This window comes from Haliotis rubra, unplaced genomic scaffold (genome assembly GCF_003918875.1).
Source record: "Haliotis rubra isolate DU_JTF1 unplaced genomic scaffold, ASM391887v1 Scf1133, whole genome shotgun sequence".
Taxonomy (NCBI): Eukaryota; Metazoa; Mollusca; class Gastropoda; order Lepetellida; family Haliotidae; genus Haliotis; species Haliotis rubra.
This window is the reverse complement of record NW_025765041.1, coordinates 25,885-39,682: the sequence shown is the minus strand read 5'-3', so window position 1 is coordinate 39,682 and position 13,798 is coordinate 25,885. Positions and strand designations below refer to the sequence as shown.

Here is a 13,798-nt window from a genome sequence, read left to right as displayed (position 1 = left end):
ACGTCACACAGCTACGATCACTGCAAGATGCCCAACTATTTTCATACATTCCTCGACAACCTCAGTACATCACACAGCTATCATCACTGCAAGGTGTCTAACTATTTTCATGCATACCTCGACCATCTCACTACATAACACAGCTACCATCACTGCAATGTGTCCCATTATTTTCATACGTACCTCGACTAACACAGTACATCACACAGCTACCATCACTACAAGGTGTCCAACTATTTTGAAACCCAACTCGACAACCTCAGCAGATCACACAGCTACCATCAGGGCAAGGTGTCCCACTGTTGTCATACATTCCTCGACCACCTCAGTACATCACACAGCTACCATCACTGCAAGGTGTCCCACTGTTCTCATACATTCCTCGACAACCTCAGTACATCACACAGCTACCATCACTGCAAGGTGTCCCACTGCTGTCATATATTCCTCGACAACCGCAGTACATCACACAGCTACCGTCACTGCAAGATGTCCAACTATTTTCATACATACCTCGACCACCTCAGTACATCACACAGCTACCATCACTGCAACGTCTCCAATTATTTTCATTCATACCTCGACTAACACAGTACATAACACAGCTACCATCAATACAAGGTGTCCAGCAATTTTCAAACGTTCCTCGACTAACACAGTACATCACACAGCTACCATCACTGCAAGGTGTACAATTTTCATTGGTACCTCGACTACTTCAGTACGTCACACAGCTACCATCACTGCAATGCGTCCCACTATTGTCATATATTCTTCGACCACCTCACTGCATCACACAGCTATCATCACTGCAAGGGGTCCAATTATTTTCAAACGCACCTAGACTACCTCAGGACATCAAACAGCTACCATCACCGCAAGGTGTCCAACTATTTTCATGCGTACCTCGACTACCACAGTACATCACACAGCTATCATCACTGCAAGGTGTCCAATTATTTTAAAACATACTTCGACTAACACTTTACATCACCCAAGTACCACCACTGCAAGGTGTCCAACTATTTCAAACGCACCTCGACTACCGCAGTACATAACACAGCTACTATCACCGCAAGGTGTCCAACTAATTTAGCACGTACCTCGACTTCCTCAGTACATATCACAGCTACCATCACTGCAAGGTGTCCAACTACTTTCAAACATACCTCGAATACCTCAGTACATCACACAGCTACCATCACTACAAGGTGTCCAACTATTTTGAAACCCAACTCGACAACCTCAGCAGATCACACAGCTACCATCAGGGCAAGGTGTCCCACTGTTATCATACATTCCTCGACCACCTCAGTACATCATACAGCTATCATCACTGCAAGGTGTCCAACTATTCTCATACATTCTTCGACCACCTCAGAACATCACACAGCTACCATCACTGCAAGTTGTTCTACTATCATTTTCATACATACCTCGACCATCTCACTACAGCACACAGCTACCATCACTGCAAGGGTTCCAACTATTTTCATACATTCCTCGACAACCTCAGTACATCATACAGCTACCATCACTGTAAGGGGTCCAAATATTTTCTGACATTCCTCGACCACCTCACTGCTTCACACAGCTACCATCACTGCAAGGTTTCCAACTATTTTCACAAATTCCTCGACGATCTCAGTACATCACACAGCTGCCGTCACTGCAAGGTGTCCCATGTCATCGGTTCCCAATTGCGCAGATCGATGCTCATGCTGTTGATCACTGGATTGTCTGGTCCAGACTCGATTATGTACAGACCGCCGCCATATAGTTGGAATATTGCTGAGTGCGGCATAAAACTAAACTCACACACACACTGCAAGGTGTCCAACTATTGTCATACATTCTTCGACCACCTCAGTACATGACACAGTTACCATCACTGCAAGTTGTACAACTAGTTTCATATATTCGTCGACCACCTGAGTACATAACACAGCTACCATCACTGCAAGGTGTCCAAATATTTTCATATATTCGTCGACTACCTCAGTACATCACACAGCTACCATCACTGCAAGGAGTCAGATTATTTCCATTAATACCTCGACTACCTCAGTACATCACACAGCTGTCATCACTGCAAGGTTTCCAAATATTTTCAGACATTCCTCGAACACATCACTACATCACACAGTTACTATCACTGCAAAGTTTCCAACTATTTTCACACATTCCTCGACGACCTCAGTACATAACACAGCTGCCGTCACTGCAAGGTGTCCCATGTCATCGGTTCACAATTGCGCAGATCGATGCTCATGCTGTTTATCACTTGATTGTCTGGTCCAGACTCGATTATTTACAGAGCGCCGTCATATGGCTGGAATATTGCTGAGTGTGGCGTAAAACTAAACTCACACACACACTGCAAGGTGTCCAACTATTGTCATACATTCCTCGACAACCTCAGTACATTACACAGCTACCATCACTGCAAGGTGTCCAAATATTTTCATACATACCTCGACCACCTCAGTACATGGCGCAGCTGCAATCACTGCAAGGTGTCCAACTATTTTCATCCATTCCTCGACCACCTCAGTACATCACACAGCTACCATCACTGCAAGGTGTCCAAATATTTTCATACATTCTTCGACCACCTCAGTACATCACACAGCTGCCATGACTGCAAGTTGTTCAATTATTTTCATACATTCCTCGACCACCTCACTACATCACACACCTACCATCACTGAAAGTTGTCCTACTATTATTTTCATACATACCTCGACCACCTCAGTACATCACACAGCTACCATCACTGCAAGGTGTCCAAATATTTTCTTACATTCCTCGACCACCTCAGTACTCACACAGCTACCATCACTGCAAGTTGTACAACTAGTTTCATATATTCGTCGACCACTTCAGTACATTACACACCTACAATCACTGCAATGTGTCCAACTATTTTCATACATTCCTCGACTACCTCAGTACAAGACGCAGCTGCCATCACTGCAATGTGTCCAATTATTTTCATACATTCCTCGACCACCTCAGTACATCACACAGCTACCATCACTGCAAGGTGTCCAAATATTTTCATACATTCTTCGACCACCTCAGTACATCACACAGTTACCATCACTGCAAGATGTTCAACTAGTTTCATATATTCGTCGACCACCTCAGTACATAAAACACCTACCATCACTGTAAGGTGTCCAAATATTATCATACATTCCTCGACCACCTCAGTACTCACACAGTTACCATCACTATAAGTTGTACAACTAGTTTCATATATTCGTCGACCACTTCAGTACATTACACACCTACAATCACTGCAATGTGTCCAACTATTTTCATACATTCCTCGACTACCTCAGTACAAGACGCAGCTGCCATCACTGCAAGGTGTCCAAATATTTTCATACATTCCTCGACCACCTCAGTACATCACACACCTACCATCACTGAAAGTTCTCCTACTATTATTTTCATACATACCTCGACCGCCTCAGTACATCACACAGCTACAATCACTGCAATTTGTCCAACTAATTTCATACATTCCTCGACCACCTCAGTACATCACACAGCTGCGATGACTGCAAGTTGTTCAATTATTTTCATACATTCCTCGACCACCTCACTACATCACACACCTACCATCACTGAAAATTCTCCTACTATTATTTTCATACATACCTCGACCACCTCAGTACATCACACAGCTACAATCACTGCAAGGTGTCCAACTAATTTCATACATTCCTCGACCACCTCAGTACATCACACAGCTGCCATGACTGCAAGTTGTTCAATTATTTTCATACATTCCTCGACCACCTCACTACATCACACACCTACCATCACTGAAAGTAGTCCTACTATTATTTTCATACATACCTCGACCACCTCAGTACATCTAACAGCTACCATCACTGCAAGGTGTCCAAATATTTTCTTACATTCCTCGACCACCTCAGTACTCACACAGCTACCATCACTGCAAGTTGTACAACTAGTTTCATATATTCGTCGACCACCTCAGTACATAACACACCTACAATCACTCCAATGTTTCCAACTATGTTCATACATTCCTCGAGAACCTCAGTACATGACACAGCTGCCATCACTGCAAGGTGTCCAATTATTGTCATACATTCCTCGACCACCTCAGTACATCACACAGCTACCATCACTGCAAGGTGTCCAACTAGTTTCATATATTCGTCGACCACCTCAGTACATAACACACCTACCATCACTGCAACGTGTCTAACTATTTTCATACACTCCTCGACCACCTCAGTACATAACACACCTATCATCTCTGCAAAGTGTCTAATATTTTCATTAGTATCTCGACTATCTCAGTACATCATACAGCTACCATCACTGCAAGGTGTCCAACTATTTTCAAACGTACGTCGATTACCTCAGTACATCACACAGCTACGATCTCTGCAAAAAGTCCATCTATTTTCATACATTCCTCGACCACCTCAGTACATCACACACCTACCATCACTGAAAGTTCTCCTACTATTATTTTCATACATACCTCGACTACCTCAGTACATCACACAGCTACGATCTCTGCAAAATGTCCACCTATTTTCATACATTCCTCGACTACCTCAGTATATCATACAGCTACCATCACTGCAAGGTGTCCTACTATTATTTTCACAGATACCTCGACCACCTCAGTACGTCACACAGCTACCATCACTGCAAGGTGTCCAGATATTTTCATACATACCTCAACTATTTCAATACACCTCATACAGTAAACTATTTTCCTAATGAATGGTGATTTTACAACCTTACATTGATGCACTTAATACACCTTATACACGTTTCTGGTGCCAAATCAAACGTTAGTAATATCCCTCTGTTCTGTAAAGCATGTTCGTTATAAACGTAGTTTAATGTATTAATTATAATAATATGCTGTCCTACCTTTTAGCAGCTACAAAAATAAAATGTGCATTGTTGAAATTCTGTCTAAATGTAGCAACGAAAATACGCAGCCACCTTGCGTTGACTTATTCCCCCAGGAGCCATTCCTAAAGTCTCATGGCGCTGGATAGTTGAGTCGTGGCATAATATGCGGGTCATTAGCCCTTAAATTCTTTTCAACGATCAGACGCCAAAGCTTCCTGTAACACTATATCTCGTGTACACTTGTCTGAGATACGTCAAGCTCGTCAAAACATAACAAGAGTGACGTAAACAATTGTTTTCGCTCATCAGCCTTTAAAAGCAGACAACACAGCTGAGACAGCGCCTGAGCCGACAGACAGGAGAAGAGAGCGGACGAACCAGCAGCAAGGCAAGCCAGGAACAAGGAGGGCCGGGCACTGACCAGTAAATCCAGCCATCTGCTGCTCAAGCTTCTGCCTGTTTTTGTCACCTTTCCCTGGTAGCCTCTGTCGGACTCCGTAAACTGTGTGTGTAAAATGTTCGCCCTACCTAACAACGTTGTACTTCGAGAATAAAAATACCCGCTCTGTACGTCACATCGCCTCGTGTTGTTTGAACAGCGTCAGAGCTGTTACATCACCAAATCGACAGCAACTTAATATATTAATATCACGGAGGTGAGGTGAGGTGGGGTTTAACGTCGTACTAAAGAATATTTCGCTCATATGACGACGGGCATGTGTGTGTAATGTGTGGCTGCTTGTACTAGCCCAGACTTGAGCTGGTTTTACAGTGCATGCCAACTGAGAAACCATGTCGCATGAATACCCCACTCAGACACATTATACTGACTCCGAGCCGACCAGTCCTTGTTGTACCCATTAATGCCGAGCGCCAGGCAGGGACCAACAAGTACCATGTTTTAACGTCTTTTGGTTTGACGCGGCCGGGGATCGAACCCGACCTTCCGCTCTCTATACCTCGGATGGCGCCAGTCGTAGCACATGCATATCTGTTCAGTTCAATTTACTAATTCCTGAGTTCTCATTTGTATGTGTCTACACGTGTAGGTCAAATAAGCATTTGTATTTCCTATGAGAACAGTTTCTTGTGGCAGTATATTTACGTTGGACGTGATACCTTCGTATTTCTCATTGTTTCCTATAAGCACGATCACACTGATGATTGTGGTCTGTGTTGTTTAACACCGTTATTCTGACCATATGAAAATATCTTGTATGAACATTAGTAGTATTTTTAACATGGCGTCTTACTATCGTGCTAGTTGTTTGCAGGCCACTTTAGCTTCATCAGCACCAAAGTCATCGTCACACACAGTGCCCCAGGTGCCTTTATAGTACACCTCAAGTCTCCCAACTCCATTGTCCAGTGGGGACACTAGTCGGATTTCCTGCCCAAACACTGAAACATGTGAGAAAGTTGGTCAGTATCAAACAACAATTACCGAACACTTCTTTCCAGCTACAGAAGAATATTTAGTTATTTCCAATTATACTTATCATGCGAAATATTATTATTATAATTATTAGGTTTTACAGATTAAAAATAATATGCAGCAGAGAGGGTTCGGGTAATCCTGGCACAGTTAGGCTGGTAAGGCTCATCATCAGCTCAGGGCCCTTGCCCCCTCTACACGCAGCCCAGACAGCGAATGGGACTTCACCCAAGAAACGCTGCCTTGTCGAACCCACCAAGAACTTTCCGGAGAATATGTAAACTCCCCAACACTGCAGCCTTCATGCATTATCCAGGGTGTCAGAAGAGCTGTGCTCCGCGCAAGAGATCAGGAGGTACCACACCAAGGGCACCGAGAACAATGGGGAGCCTGACGACAGTGTACCTGGGACAAGCGAGACATTTCAAAGGCGAGGTCTGCATATTTAGAATGCTTCTCCCGAATCTTGCAAATCACGTTGCTGTCAAAAGGGACAGAAAATTCAATGGTATAAATAGATTCATTGGCTTTATCAAAAAGGACAAGATCAGGTTTGTTGGCTGGAATTCTCCTTAGGCTGTATATGGGCCTATTCCACCAACGTTTGAAAGCATCATTTTCAATGACGCCCTGGACATGTTCAGGGTCGGACCATGGAAGGACCTGAGAGTCAAAGCCACATGCATCGCGAAGACGGTAATAAAAGCAACGAGCCATGCCATCATGTTTCTTAAGATATGCTGTTTGTGCTAAGGAAGGTCATCCACTGACAAGGCGTTGCACAGTCTCTGTAAATTCATTACACAGTCGGCATTTCATGTTAATACCTTTTAAGAATCACATTTTGGCGATTACGAGTGGGAAGTGACTGGTCCTGAGCAGCTAAAAGGAAGCTCTGTGTTTCACATTTGATACCAGCCGACTTCATCCAGGCAAAGGAGTTATTTTTATTATTGGATATATATATATATATATATATATATATATATATATATATATATATATATATATAAAGCGAACATATCCACGCACTAGTGCATGCTCAAGGCGCTGGTATTTTTCCCTCGATCATTGGATGTCAATCTCAACAGCACATCTTATTATCAATCTCAGCTATTGCGAGTTATTGCGGCTTTCCCATCCTTACGAGGTACCCATTCATAGCTGGGTGGACTGGGACACATAGTCACAGTACTTTGTCCAAGTTTTTTACTGCACGTTGCTGTACCCGCAACTAGGTGTTTGCACGTATTCATGAAGCCACCATCTGGTCATATACCAACGGATTCGTTGGTTCTTTTAAGTGCACAGGGTCGTGTACTGTACACTAGGAGTTGTGACAACACTGAAAGAGTCTGCACACAAAGCTGACTCCAAGGATTTTACGCCCGGTCACAGGTAGGCTCGATCCCGGCACCTCTTGCTCGCTGGTACTTTTTGTTTCAACAAACTCAGTGAAGGCACTATTGTGTCATGTGTTCTCGTCACAGTCACCTTACTCACTTATTTGTAATTGCAGCTGAAGTACTGCTTTGCAGCGCCAGGCAACACTTAGCTTTTTATACGAATTTGTGTCAGACACTGACAGTACACACCTGACGTACTGACAGCACACACCTGACGTACTGACAACACACACCTTACGTACTGACAACACACAGCTTACGTACTGACTACACACACCTGACATACTGACAACACACACCTTACGTACTGACAACACACACCTTACGTACTGACAACACACACCTGACATACTAACAGTACACAACTGACGTACTGACAACATACACCTGACGTACTGACAGCACACACCTGGTGTACAGATAACACACACCTGACGTACTGACAGCACACACCTGACGTACTGACTACACACACCTGACGTACTGACAACACACACCTGACGTACTGACAACACACACCTGACGTACTGACAACACACACCTGACGTACTGACAGCACACACCTGACGTACTGACAACACACACCTGACATACTGACAGCACACACCTGACGTATTGACAGTACACACCTGACGTACTGACAACACACTTTGATAAAATAAAACAGTCAAACACTCCCGAAATACATGCTCATCCCTCTGCGGTTGTGTCGAATATCGCAGTATATCGCAATCGAGTAGGATTAAATGTGTGCAAGATTTGATTTCAAGATTCAAGATCGATTATTCCTCATCAAAGGCTTCCAGCCCAGAGTACATGTATATATAATGTATGTGTTGTCAAGTCACAGTGTATATCATTACCATTTATAATGGTTCAGTTTCCCATCACCAGAATTAAATGAAGCGTTGGTGAAGTTGTCAGTTGTCTGCCTTAGCTCTCAACATACAGCTGTCTGATCTGTGTGCACTTAAGAATACAGTGTTAAAGATTCTGACATAGTGTTATCTGTCGTAACTTATACTTGGTAAAAACCTGTTTCTCAACTGTTATACAAATGACATTAAGCAAGAGAGTGCTAGAGATTCTGACATAGTATTATCTGTGATAACTTTCTAGGATTGTCTACATTGCATGAATTATTTGTACAATACTTGGTAAAAACTTGTTTCTCAGTTTGTTATACAGATGACATGAAGTGATTAGTGCACTTGTTCAACTGCAGATAAATTCAAATTCGAGTCACAATGTATATTATTAACAATTATAATGATTAAGTTTCCATAACCAAAAGTAAATAAGGCATTCATAAAATTGTCAGTTGTCGCCCTCAGCTGTTACCTTTCAGCTATTTGATTTGTGTGCATTTCAGAATATACAGAGCAAAATATTCTAACACAGTATTATCTGTCGTAACTTTCTTAAATTTGTCTACATTACATAAATAAATTGCTTGTGCAAACACTTGAAATTGCTGACAACTGAAGGAATGGTGTAAATCCAGCTAGGGTCCATATAGGTAGCAAAAGTAATGTAATTTCCCATGGTCCCTGGTATGGTGATCTCCCGTCTGTTGTTGGCAATCTATAGCCTGTTTTTATATTGTGTTGTCATGTATAGTTAAAATGTTTTAGAGTGAGTGAGTTAATATTTAACGTCACATCGGCAATATTTCAGCCATATCGTGACGAGAACATTTGATATTGAAATAAAATATATGTATGTTATAAAACACCTGCCGACGAAGGACAGTAAAACAACTAGAGTATCACAGATATACATGTAAAACTAGTAATTGGATCTAAAACATTTTAACCATAGGGGACAACACAATATAAAAATGGGCTATAGATCGCCACCAACTGAAGGTAGATCACCATGTTAGGAGCCATGGGGACTTACATTACTTTTGCTACCTGCATGAATCCTAGCTGGATTTACACCATCCCTTCAGCCGCTGGCGATTGTAGGAAAATTTAGCCAACAGTTAAAATAACAAAAATACTACGTTTAAAATGTGATAATTTATATTTTACTTTGAAAGTTTTGGGACTTATGTACCCTCTCAGGAGGACAATAATTTTACGCTACTTCAACCCCCTTTGAGGGTACAGCCACTAACATTCTCAGTTACTAATTTAAATTACCAATAATAAAATATTGATCTATTTACAAATCAGTCAACAAATCTAATTCTTTTAAAAATTCAACTATTAAATGATAATTAACATTATAAAAAAGATCCTTGAATGTTTTGACATTAAAATACGTATCCCTTGTGATGGAATATTCAACACAGTCAAGCAGGACATGCTTGACCGTGATTCTTTCATCACAAGGGATACAAAACGGAGGATCCTCACCTTTCAATAGGTACTCATGAGTATATCTTGTGTGGCCAATACGACATCGTCGCATAATGACCTCTTCAAATCTGGACTGACAACCCAAGTAAGTGTAACCGATATAGGGTTTTTTGTCATGTAATTTATTGATACCTACTTGGGTGTCCCACTTCTTTTGCATCAGATCACGGATGCAGGTTCTAATGCTAGCTTTGTAGTCAGAGTATGGGATAAGAAGTGGTGTCACAGATTTGTTGAGTGCTGCCTTGGCAGCAAAATCGGCCATTGTATTCCCAGAAATACCAACGTGGCTGGGTAACCAAAAGAGGACGATGTCGTATTGAACAGTTGCAAGATCATTATATAATTCTATAATTTCTATTAAAAACGGTTGTTTACAAGAAATATTTTTAATCGCCTGAAGGCAAGAAAGAGAGTCTGAAAATATGATATATTGTTTATATTTAGGGTGTCTATTTATATACTTAAGAGCTGTTAGTATTGCGTTTGCTTCTGCTGTGAAAATTGAACTGTCATTGGGTAATCTGGAAGATATTGTTTTGGACCCAATGACAGTGGCAGAAGCATCGCGCCACCTTCCTCGGATTTATATGTATTATATTTACTTTTTAATTCATTATATTCTTGTTGATATTGTAAGTCATTAGTTTCTGATTTTTTAAATTTAGTGAGTGTTAGGTCGACTTGTGGCCTAACCAACTGCCAAGGAGGAGAAGAAAGAAGACGGGAAGGAGCTATATTTTCCAGCTCAATGCCAGCAGTAGCAATAAATGGCTTAATTCTGAGCCCAAAAAGGCGGAACAAGAGAAGATTTTTTTGCTATACAAATCATCATAAGGAGGATTAAAGACACAGTGAAATGCAGGATTAGACTCGTTAGAATATAATTTTGTAATATATTGTAATGATAATTTTATACGGCGTTGGTTAAGAGAAGGTTCATCTGCCTCGACGTAAAGACTGTCAACAGGAGAGGTTCTGAAGGACCCAAGACCTTGATAGTGGACTGAATCTAAGAGTTTTAGGTTGCTTTTGCAGGCTCCATCATATACGATGGAGCCATAATCAAGCTTTGAGCGGACAGGTGATCTGTAAAGGTGTAGGAGCTTAACTTGATCCCTTCCCCACCTTGAATTAGACACGACTTTCAATAAATCGAGTGCCTTCAGGCATTTAGTTTTTAGGGATTTAATATGCGGAAGAAAGGTTAAATGGGAGTCGAAAATCAGACCCAAGAATTTGGCCTCTTTTACAACTTTGATGGGAGTGCCATTTAAAGATAGTTCTGGGTCCTTATGAGGCTTATATTTACGGCAGAAATGTATGCAATTAGTTTTTGATTTAGAAAATTTAAAGCCGTTTTCAAGACACCATTTATGTATTTTATTTAAACATTTGCATTTGCCGTTCAATAGTATGCATATTTTTACCACGACAAGAAATATTAAAATCATCCACAAAAAGTGATCCATCAATTGAATCATTTAAGACCTTGGATAAACTGTTAATCTTAATGCTAAATAATGTGACAGACAAAATACTGCCTTGATGGACACCCTGATCCTGATTGTAATGATCAGACAGGGTTGAACCCACTCGGACTTGAAATTGCCTGCCTTTTAGAAACTGTGATATAAAAAGAGGCAAACGGCCCCTCAAACCAAAATCATGTAAATCCTTCAAAATGCCATGCTTCCAGGTGGTATCGTATGCTTTCTCGAAATCAAAGAATATCGATACTGCATGTTGTTTATTTATTATTGCATTTTTAACAAAGGATTCTAAAATGTTTTAGATCTAATTTCTAGTTTAAAGTTTCTATCTGTGTTAATCTAGATGTTTTAATGTCCTTCGTTGACAGAATTTTATGATTTACCTTGAATTATTATTAATCTATAACTTGATTTAGTCACGATATGGCTGAAATAATGCCAAAGTGACTTTAGATTTTAACTAACCCACTCACTCACTACAAACACTTGGTAAAAAACTTGTTTCTCAACTTGTTATACAAGCAACATGAAATGGCCAAATTTTAAGGCCAAATTATGATTCCCACATCTGAACCTGCTCAGAACAATTCTTAATTTTTTACTGTTGTAACAGATACCTTTCAAGTTCTAACAGATTTGATTATGAAACAGTTATCACCTATGGTATAAGTTCATGTTTGTTTCCAACAGTCTCGCAACCGTTCCTTACAAACTCTAAGAATATTGGAGACATTACCAACACATTTGACCGATTAGTTAGCATTATATTATGTGAGTGAGTGAGTGAGTGAGTTTAATTATACTCCGCTTTTAGCAACATTCATGCAATATTTTGGGGACACCAGAAATGGGCTTCACACACTGTGCCCATGTGGGGAATCGAACACGGTTCTTTGGCCTCACGAGCGAAGGCCTTAACCACAAGGCTACCCGAAGGCCCCAGAATTATATTATTAGAATTGGAAACTTCAAGTCAAGTTGGAGAAAGTAAAGTGTTTGGCAAGGGCAGTCCGCAATCAAGAAAACAAAACTAGATTTTTGAAGTGAAAATACTGGATGTTCAGACACAACGGTCTACAAAGGCAGGAGGAATGAACTATAGACACAGTGGGCCTCACAGCATATGTCATGTGAATAAATAGACAGATACCACTGACAGTCAGCGGAATTAAAATAGACAAAGTGGAACTCACAACATATGTCACGTGAATAAAATAGACAGCTTCAACTGACAGCGGAATTAACTATAGACACAGTGTGACTCACAACATATGTCACGTGAATAAAATAGACACCTACCACTGACAGTCAGCGGAATGAACAATAGACAAAGCAGAACTCACTTCATATGTCATGTAAATAAAATAGACACCTACCACTGACAGTCAGTGGAATGAACAATAGACAACGCAGAACTCACTACATATGTCATGTAAATATAATAGACACCTACCGCTGACAGTCACCGTAGCTAGAAACATCAAACAAATCTTCAGCCTCTTGTCCATGATGGCGTGACACAAGGACACATTAGAACCCCTATCGTCCTAGTTGAACTTGTACAAGTGGATTTTATTATCCTGACATGTCCCTCCCAAAACTGCAGAGTATCTCCGAACCACAGTTCAACTTGGCCGTCTGAGTATGTTTAAGTATTGAACTTCCTGGTCGACAATATACAGTGTGAAGGACGCAGACATCAGGATCTGTGCAACGTCATGGCTTTACCCAACGTCAAGAGCACACTTGACAAGACGATATCTCTTCCTCATTGATCTATATGTGTTTACCGGGACGGATGTTGTGCAAACTGATAAACATGTAAAATGATTTGCGACATGTTTTTGTTTTTACATTTTATTCTAGATTATTCTCAAGTGTTAACTTTCTTGCATGTTTTACAAAACTTCCATATTTTCAAATGCGGAAGGACCTGTTATCAAAAAATTACTTATCCTTTTGTTATTCTGTTTGCTTTTGTTTTGTTTTGCTTTGTGTGTTATGTTTTGGTCTTAATCATGAGGTTGTATTTCTTAGTGCGCCGTACTGGACCATGTCTCTTGAACATGCCTTCCAGTTACTTTATGTTGTTAGAATATTGTTCTCGTTTTTCAAATGAAAACTAGAATCTGTACTTTTCTAAGAAGTCTAATCACACAAGTTAGGCGGCTGGATTTGTTT

The 13,798-nt window shown here is 40.8% G+C and overlaps 1 protein-coding gene across 1 annotated transcript in view; it reads right to left on the bottom strand.

Moving 5' to 3' along the window:
* Positions 1 to 13,241, bottom strand: part of LOC124292039 (scavenger receptor cysteine-rich domain superfamily protein-like) — a 66,521-nt gene extending 53,280 nt beyond the window's left edge. The window contains exons 1-2 of the mRNA XM_046729114.1: positions 13,071 to 13,241; positions 6,171 to 6,318 (exon numbers count right to left, since the gene is read on the bottom strand). The gene's annotated coding sequence lies outside the window, so the exon portion shown is untranslated. The remainder of the gene's footprint in view (positions 1 to 6,170; positions 6,319 to 13,070) is intronic.
* Positions 13,242 to 13,798: the final 557 nt, after the last annotated feature.